Genomic DNA, 7,544 nt, shown 5'->3' with positions numbered 1-7,544 from the left:
GCACTTTGAATTGTGCTCGCAAACGTACTGGGAGCCAATGTAGGTCTTTCAAGACCGGTGTTATGTGGTCTCGGCGGCCGTCCCCAGTCTAGCTGCTGCATTCTGCATTAGTTGTAGTTTCCGAGTCACCTTCAAAGGTAGCCCCACGTAGAGCGCATTGCAGTAGTCCAAGCGGGAGATAACTAGAGCATGCACCACTCTGGCGAGACAGTCCGCGGGCAGGTAGGGTCTCAGCCTGCGTTATGGGACCAGAGATCCTGAAGGACCAGACAAAACTATTTATGCATGTGACCACTGCTTCACGGGCTCTCTTAGCCCAGAAATGGAAAGATGGTACAACTCTGACCAAAGAAGAACAGCAGGCAAAACTGATGAACTATGCAGAGATGGCATAGGAAGAAACTGAAAACAAGAAGAGGAGGTCTTTAATAAAGATTGGGGAAAGTTTATAATTTACTGCAAAAACTATAGTAAACAGATACATACCGTACATTGGTAGGATTGACAGAAAACCTGTAGTAAAAATTTGAACAGGATAGAAAAGGATTTATAAGAATAGTTACGAAAGAGATGCAGAGGGGGAAAACATTATATTAAGATCCAAAAGGGTGGGGGAGGAAAGTCAATGCAGATTATATATTTATGTTTTTAACTCATTTATGTAAAATAGAAAATGCAAAAAATAAAATTTATTAAAATAACAAACCCCAGACCCCATAAACACAGCAACCACCCTAACTAAAGAACTCAAGATATTCACAATGTTGTCGGGCCTACAAGTAAACTTTGCAAAATCTGAGGCTACGTGCTTCAAAACACACACGTTAAGTTGTGGGTGAACATATCAGACGACACAGCGATTCTTCAAACAGTTCTTGTTTATTCAGAGGCCAGAACAGAACTAAACAGCAAACAGCTCTGCCGGCCTGCTTTTATAGGCAGCCGGCTGTCAACATTGTAGCAGCAACCCAGGATTTCCCACCTAAAATAACTGATGTGGACCTGAGTGAAAACTATCTACACAATACTCCTGGTGGCCAGCGTGAGAACTTCAATACATAACACCCCTCCCCACCGAGATAAGGCATTAGTTACAATCATAGCGGTTCCATTACATACAGCAATACCCTTATTATTATTGTCCAGTGAACATAGTCCTTTAAATAAGTTGGGCGCTTGGAAACTCTGCTGGATCGCCGAGGGCCAGTGCCAGAGTCCGGGTGGCCTTGCGGATTTCCTGGGCAGAGTTCAGCAGCTTCTGAGGCCACGGCGTCCTCAATGGCTTTCTGCAGCGTGAGGTCTGGCTTGGCGAGGAGACGCCGTAGCAGACGGATGTCCCGGACCCCGCAGACGATTTGATGCATCAGGGCATCGTCTAAGTCTCGGAACTTGCAGTGCATTGCAGCCTGTCGGAGGCGGTGGTGTAGTTGTTAACTCCCACTCTGCCTGGTTCCGGTGGTAGAACGCATGGCAGGCAACAATCTTGGACGGCTTTGGTGCGTAGTGGTTGCAGAGCTTCTCTTGAATCGTGTCCCATGGTGCTGCCTGGACTGCTACAGGTGCAACCAATGCTCGGGCTGTCTCAAACACCTCAGGCGCACAGAGGCTGAGGAATAGGCCCTGCTTCCGCTCCTGTGATACTTCTGTCAACTCATTGGCTTGGAGGTAGCAGTCGAACCAAGCGAGGTAGGAGTCCCATGATTCAGAGGCTGGCGCAAATGGTGGTAGAGGCATGAGTGAAGCCATGATTCCGATGCCGAGGTGGAGACGATGGGTGGAACACCGTGTTCTAGCCAGAACAGTCAGCTCTGAATTGATTCTGTTCAGTGATTTCACTCAGTGATTCAGTTCAGTGATTCAGCTCAGCTCAGAGGGTGGCCGCATCTGGCTGTGCTCTGATGTCCATCCATCCCATCCTCATCACCAATGTTAAGTTGTGGGTGAACATATCAGACGACACGGCGATTCTTCAAACAGCTCTTGTTTCTTCAGAGGCCAGAACAGAACTGAACAGCAAACAGTTCAGCCGGTCTGCTTTTATAGGCAGCCGGCTGTCAACATTGTAGCAACAACAACCCAGGATTTCCCGCCTAAAATAACTGACGTGGACCTGAGTGAAAACTATCTACACAATACTCCTGGTGGCCAGGGTGAGAACTTTAATACATAACAATACACATACACGTCTTGCATACCCAAAAGGATTTCACCAACATCACAAAGATAGAACTCTGCTTCACTAATTTCAGATACCTAGGCAGAGTTAGAACAAAACATTGAGATTGAAGTCCATAGAAGGTTAAGTATTTAGGGATTTGGTTAACATCAAGAAATATAAATCTATTTAAAAATAACTATGAAAAAAAATGGCTTGAGGTAAAAAGAAATCTAGAAATTTGGAGCAGAATGAATCTCTCAATGTTAGGCAAAATATCGGCGATTAAAATGAATGTGTTGCCAAAAATGCTATTTCTTTTTCAATCAATACCAGTCATCCTGAAAGATGAATGTTTTAAAAAATGGCAGAAAGAGATCTCAAAATTTATCGGGGGGGGGGGGGGAGAGCAAAAGGCCAAAGACAAAACATAAAATACTTACAGATATAAAGGATAGAGGCGGGTTTGCCCTCCCAGACCTTAAATTGTATTATGAATCTGCTTATCTGGTATGGGTCAGGGACTAGATGAGGTTGGATAAGCAAGAGGCATTAGAATTAGAAGGACATGACAATAGATTTGGCTGGCATGGATATATCTATGGTATGGGAAAGGAAAGGTCCACAGAAGTTTTTATAACCATATAATTAGGAAATCATTAATGAGAGTATGGGAGAGATATAAAGATTTATTGGAACAAAAGACCCCTTGGTGGCTTTCACCATATGAAGCATTACTGCTCAAACCACTCGGAAAGAAAGGAAAATGGCTCACATATGTTGATCTATTAAAGGATCATGACGGAAAATGGAAATTAAGAGATTACGATGAGATCAAAGATCATTTTCAAAGTTGGTTGGACTATTGACAATTACAGTGGTACCTCGGGTTAAGTACTTAATTCGTTCCGGAGGTCCGTTCTGAAACTGTTCTTAACCTGAAGCACCACTTAACTAATGGGGCCTCCTGCTGCTGCCGCGCTGCCAGAGCACGATTTCTGTTCTCCTCCTGAAGCAAAGTTCTTAACCCAAGGTACTATTTCTGGGTTAGCGGAGTCTGTAACCTGAAGCGTATGTAACCTGAAGCATATGTAACTCGAGGTACCAATGTATACAAAATGTATAAAGAAGACAGTAAGAAAGGATTTAGCTATACAAGATCTAGGTTCCAAACGGAAGTGATTGAAGGGAAAGTGAAATTATTGAAGGCGGCATACAGCATACTATTAGAATGGGAGACGAAAGATGAAGAGGTAAAATCAGTCATGATTAAATGGGCACAAGATGTAGGCCATAATATTATGATGGAAGATTGGGAAAAGTTATGGAAAAATTTACAGACTATTCCCTGTTGAAGGAGAATTATATGAAGAGGATGTATAGATGGTTTATGACACCAGTGCAGTTAGGGAAAATGTACAAAATTAGTTCAAATATATGTTGGAAGTGTTAGGAAAAGGAGGGGACATTTTATCATATGTGGTGGGATTGTAATGTAATTAAAAAAATTTGGGAAATGATATACAATGAATTGAAGAAAATGTTCCACTTAACATTTGTTTAAAAACCTGAAGCATTTTTGTTAGGGATTGTAGGGAAAGACCTGCCAAAAAAGTTGAAAAACATCTTCATGTATGTGACAACGGCCGTAAGATTTTTAATAGCACAAGGATGGAAGACTGAAGAAACCCCAACTAAAGAATCATGGCAAGAAAAATTGATGGACTATGCAGAACTGGCAAAATTGACATATAAGCTACGGGACAAGGATAACTGTGACTTCAAACATGAATGGGAACCCTTTACAAAGTATTTGAAGACGCAACAAAGTGAACTGGACTCCTTGGCAGGTTTTGAATAAACTTTACAAACTCTTTATTGATAATAATCAGTTAGATAATTTAAGGATCTATACAACTTTGTAACATGCAGAGAATAGCATTCACAGAGAAACCAAAGATTGGAACTGAGGGAAGTCAGGCGGGGTGGGGGTGTGGGTCTTGTATGGGAGGGTGGGGGGAGGGAGGGAAATGGTTAAAAAATGAAGAATGATATGTTTTTCGATAATATGTTTGTTTAAATTTCTAATAAAAAATTAAATATAAAAAAATCAGGTACATAGGGGTTCAAATAACCAGAAACCTCAGCAAATGATATGTCCGTGATTACGAGCCCCTGTGGCGACAAATGAAGAGAGACTTGAGGAAATGGAACAACACCAACTTCACTCTCAGACAAAATGGCCATAATCAAATTAAAAAATGGAAATAGGAAAGGTGCTGGAAGGAGTGTAATGGGAACTAGCTGGCTGAGAGAGAAAATCAACGTCTGTTGAGAGAATATTATCAAGCATCACAGAGCCAACTCCTAGGGGCTAAGGGGTCCATCCCCTTGACAATAAAATATTTGAGGGAGCTGGGCCACCTCAAAGTTGAAGGGCATTGCTATTCTAATGGTGTGTGTGCACTGTGACCTGTGATTATGAGGAGAGGAGCTTACCTGGGCCCCCCAGTCAAGCATATTGGGCTGCAGAGAGAAAGGTGAAGACCAGCTTTTCATTTTGAATTAATGCAGCTTTCGCTGGTCTGTGGTGAAGGGGTTTACAAAAAGGATTTCATTACCACTATGAAATTTAAAGCCATTTCTTTGACAGGCCCTGATTTGTCAAGAAAGCAAAAGACCGGGCAGGAAAAGCAGCCTAGAATAGCGGTTCCCAAACTTTTGGGGCACCCCCACCCTTGGTTCCATAAACCCACCCAGAGTACCCTCTACTCTATAAAAAGAATTATTCAGAGTAGCAGAATTGCATGTTTATTCAAAATAAAAATAAAACTATTTAGTTTAAGTCAACAAAACTGCTAAACTTCAACCAGTGATACCAGGATTTCAAGGTCTGATAATCATTTGCACTCCAACGACTCCCAACTGCCCCAACGTCCCTCCACTATCCCTGCCACCCCCTTGTCTCTTAGCAGGGGGTGGTAGGTAATCCTACTGCACCCAGGGCAGTACCACCCACTTTGGGAATCACTGGTCTAAAAAGAAACTCATGTGTCTTTAGTAAGGGTTTATTTTAGGGTTGTCATATTTCAAAAAGGCAGTGCTTTTTCTGGGGGGGGGCGCGCGCAGGGGTACTTATACCCCTAAACATTTTGTGAATCTTTGTACTTTTGTCCATTTACTGTATTTATTTTTGCCAATTTGAACTATAAAATTGTGATTTTATTGAGTCAAAATGAGAGTACCCCTAAAAATGTTTTTAGGGGGAAAAAGCGCTGCAAAAAGTGAAAATCCGGACACAAAAGTTCTTGCTGCCAAAGTTGTTAGAGGTTTGTTTTGTTTTAGTTTTGCCCAAAATTTGAGTTTTTGTGCTATTTTTAAGGAAATTCACCAAAATCTAGACTTCTGACATGGGATGCCATATGCCTGGATTTTCCCAGACTCTCAAGCGATTTCTGCCGGGATACTGTTTTCAATACCATATTCCGGCTATGTCCAGGAAATATCAGACGTATGGCAACCCTATCTTTTTCATGGTGCCACTGCCACAAGTTGCTTGAAGATGCATTAATATTTAATTTCTGTGAGGGAGCTGTAGTCATGGTTTCCTATATTCATTGCTAAACAGGCACACTCTGATAGGGGGATGTCCTGTTTTTTAAAGCACTTATTGACAGCCAATGTCTGTGCCTGCCCATTCTTTACCTGGCCAATGCTGATCAGTGGGAGCAACACATAAATAAAGTTGTCATCTCATCCCGATCATTCATTTTTTAAAATCAGATGCTTAAATTTTGAGGCATAGAAACATAACAAGATGCAATCATGTACATATTTTTGCTTATGTTGCACGTTCTCTAGGAGAATAGGGCTGCCTTCTAGGGTCTTCTGGGCTGGGCACCCAACCAGCATGATTCAGGGTGGGCCCCTTTCACCCCCTTTCAACCCCTTAACAGGCTTTGATTCCCACTTCAACCTGGTTGATTTGATTCTCCCCCTTTTTGCCAATGTAGGTCTTCTTTGTCCCAGGGGGACCGCCATTTTGCAGTTTTCCTCAGGTGCCAAAATGTTTCAGGCTGGCCCTGCACGGGGCTGTCCTATTGCTCCCTGTCACAACTGTTGAAACAGCAATTGGTTGTTGAAGAAACTGGGATGTATTGGCTTTGAAAGTGAGGGAGGGGGTAATAAATGAGTTTTTGAATACCTTTGTAAATACCTACGCTAGGTGTTGTAGATATTTGCCTCATGCCTTGGAAAGCCTCGTGGCCAGCAATTGCTGGTTTGCCAGAGGTTCCCCATGCTTGGCTAAAGCCATTATTTACAGAGCAGCAATGATGCTTTTATTTGTAGCATCTCTTTCTGTCAAGGCTCAGCATGGAAGGACCAGGAAATGGAAGACCAGGAAATGATATCCTTTGAAAATACAAAGTGTGTTGAAGAGGTAAAAATAGCTTTCTGTGGCACCCTCAGACACTAGAAGACTGTTTTCAGAATAACCTTGGCAGGAGGTGCAGAATCCTGCCCTGAGATTCGAAACTGGGACTGTGGAAGAGATAACAGGAAACAAGGGAGAGAGGAGGAAAAGCAGGGATTACTTGAAGAATAGATTCAGACTCACTTAGGCACCCTTTGGCATCATTTTGGTTTGGGTAGCAGAGGAACAAGAGGTTAATTGTTTTGTTTCTGGAAAGCTGTTCAGTGAACAACGAAGTAGGGCCTTTGAAGAGAGAACCATGCTGGCCAACTGTTAAACGGATTTTAGGCACACATAGTGGACACACACTTCACAGAAAACCAATCCTTATCCCTTAAAAATTAGGAAATATTTTTTTTGGGGGGGAGGAATACACTCTATTTGAGTTCACAGAGCAATCTGGAAGTCATCTGACTCTCTTAAAGACCCCAAATATCTTCTCTGCAGAGGAAGAAAGTATCTTGGTAAAACCTTTTCTAATAGTTCTTTTCATGTGCAATCTTTTGAATCCTGTAAATAGATAAACTTCTCACACAATTGGTAAAATGATCTGGCAAGTATCTGTTAAAAGCAGAGCAGAACTGTCAAAAGGGCATATTCTGTGTATGAATAAGGGTAGCTTTGTAACAATGGATTCAAGAACTAAGGTATTTACAATTTCAGAATACATAATGGCCCCAGTTGCCAGGAAAAGGCAATCAGCAAGCATTATTAGGTATCCTGACAGACAGGAGACAAGTCATAGTCTCAAATTTCTGTGGTAAATTGCTTCTTTTGTTAGGCTTGTAGGATGCTTGTGGGTGGTCTTTGGCTAAGGGGTTGGGGAATTTCTGAAGTTGTTACACACCTTTGTCCCAGGTCCTCACCTTCTTGCAAGGGGAGAGGGAACTCAGTTGCAACAGAAAATAAAGATAT

The sequence above is a fragment of the Podarcis melisellensis genome, assembly GCF_964234715.1.
Source record: "Podarcis melisellensis genome assembly, chromosome: Z".
NCBI lineage: Eukaryota > Metazoa > Chordata > Lepidosauria > Squamata > Lacertidae > Podarcis > Podarcis melisellensis.
This window is presented reverse-complemented; position numbering follows the sequence as displayed.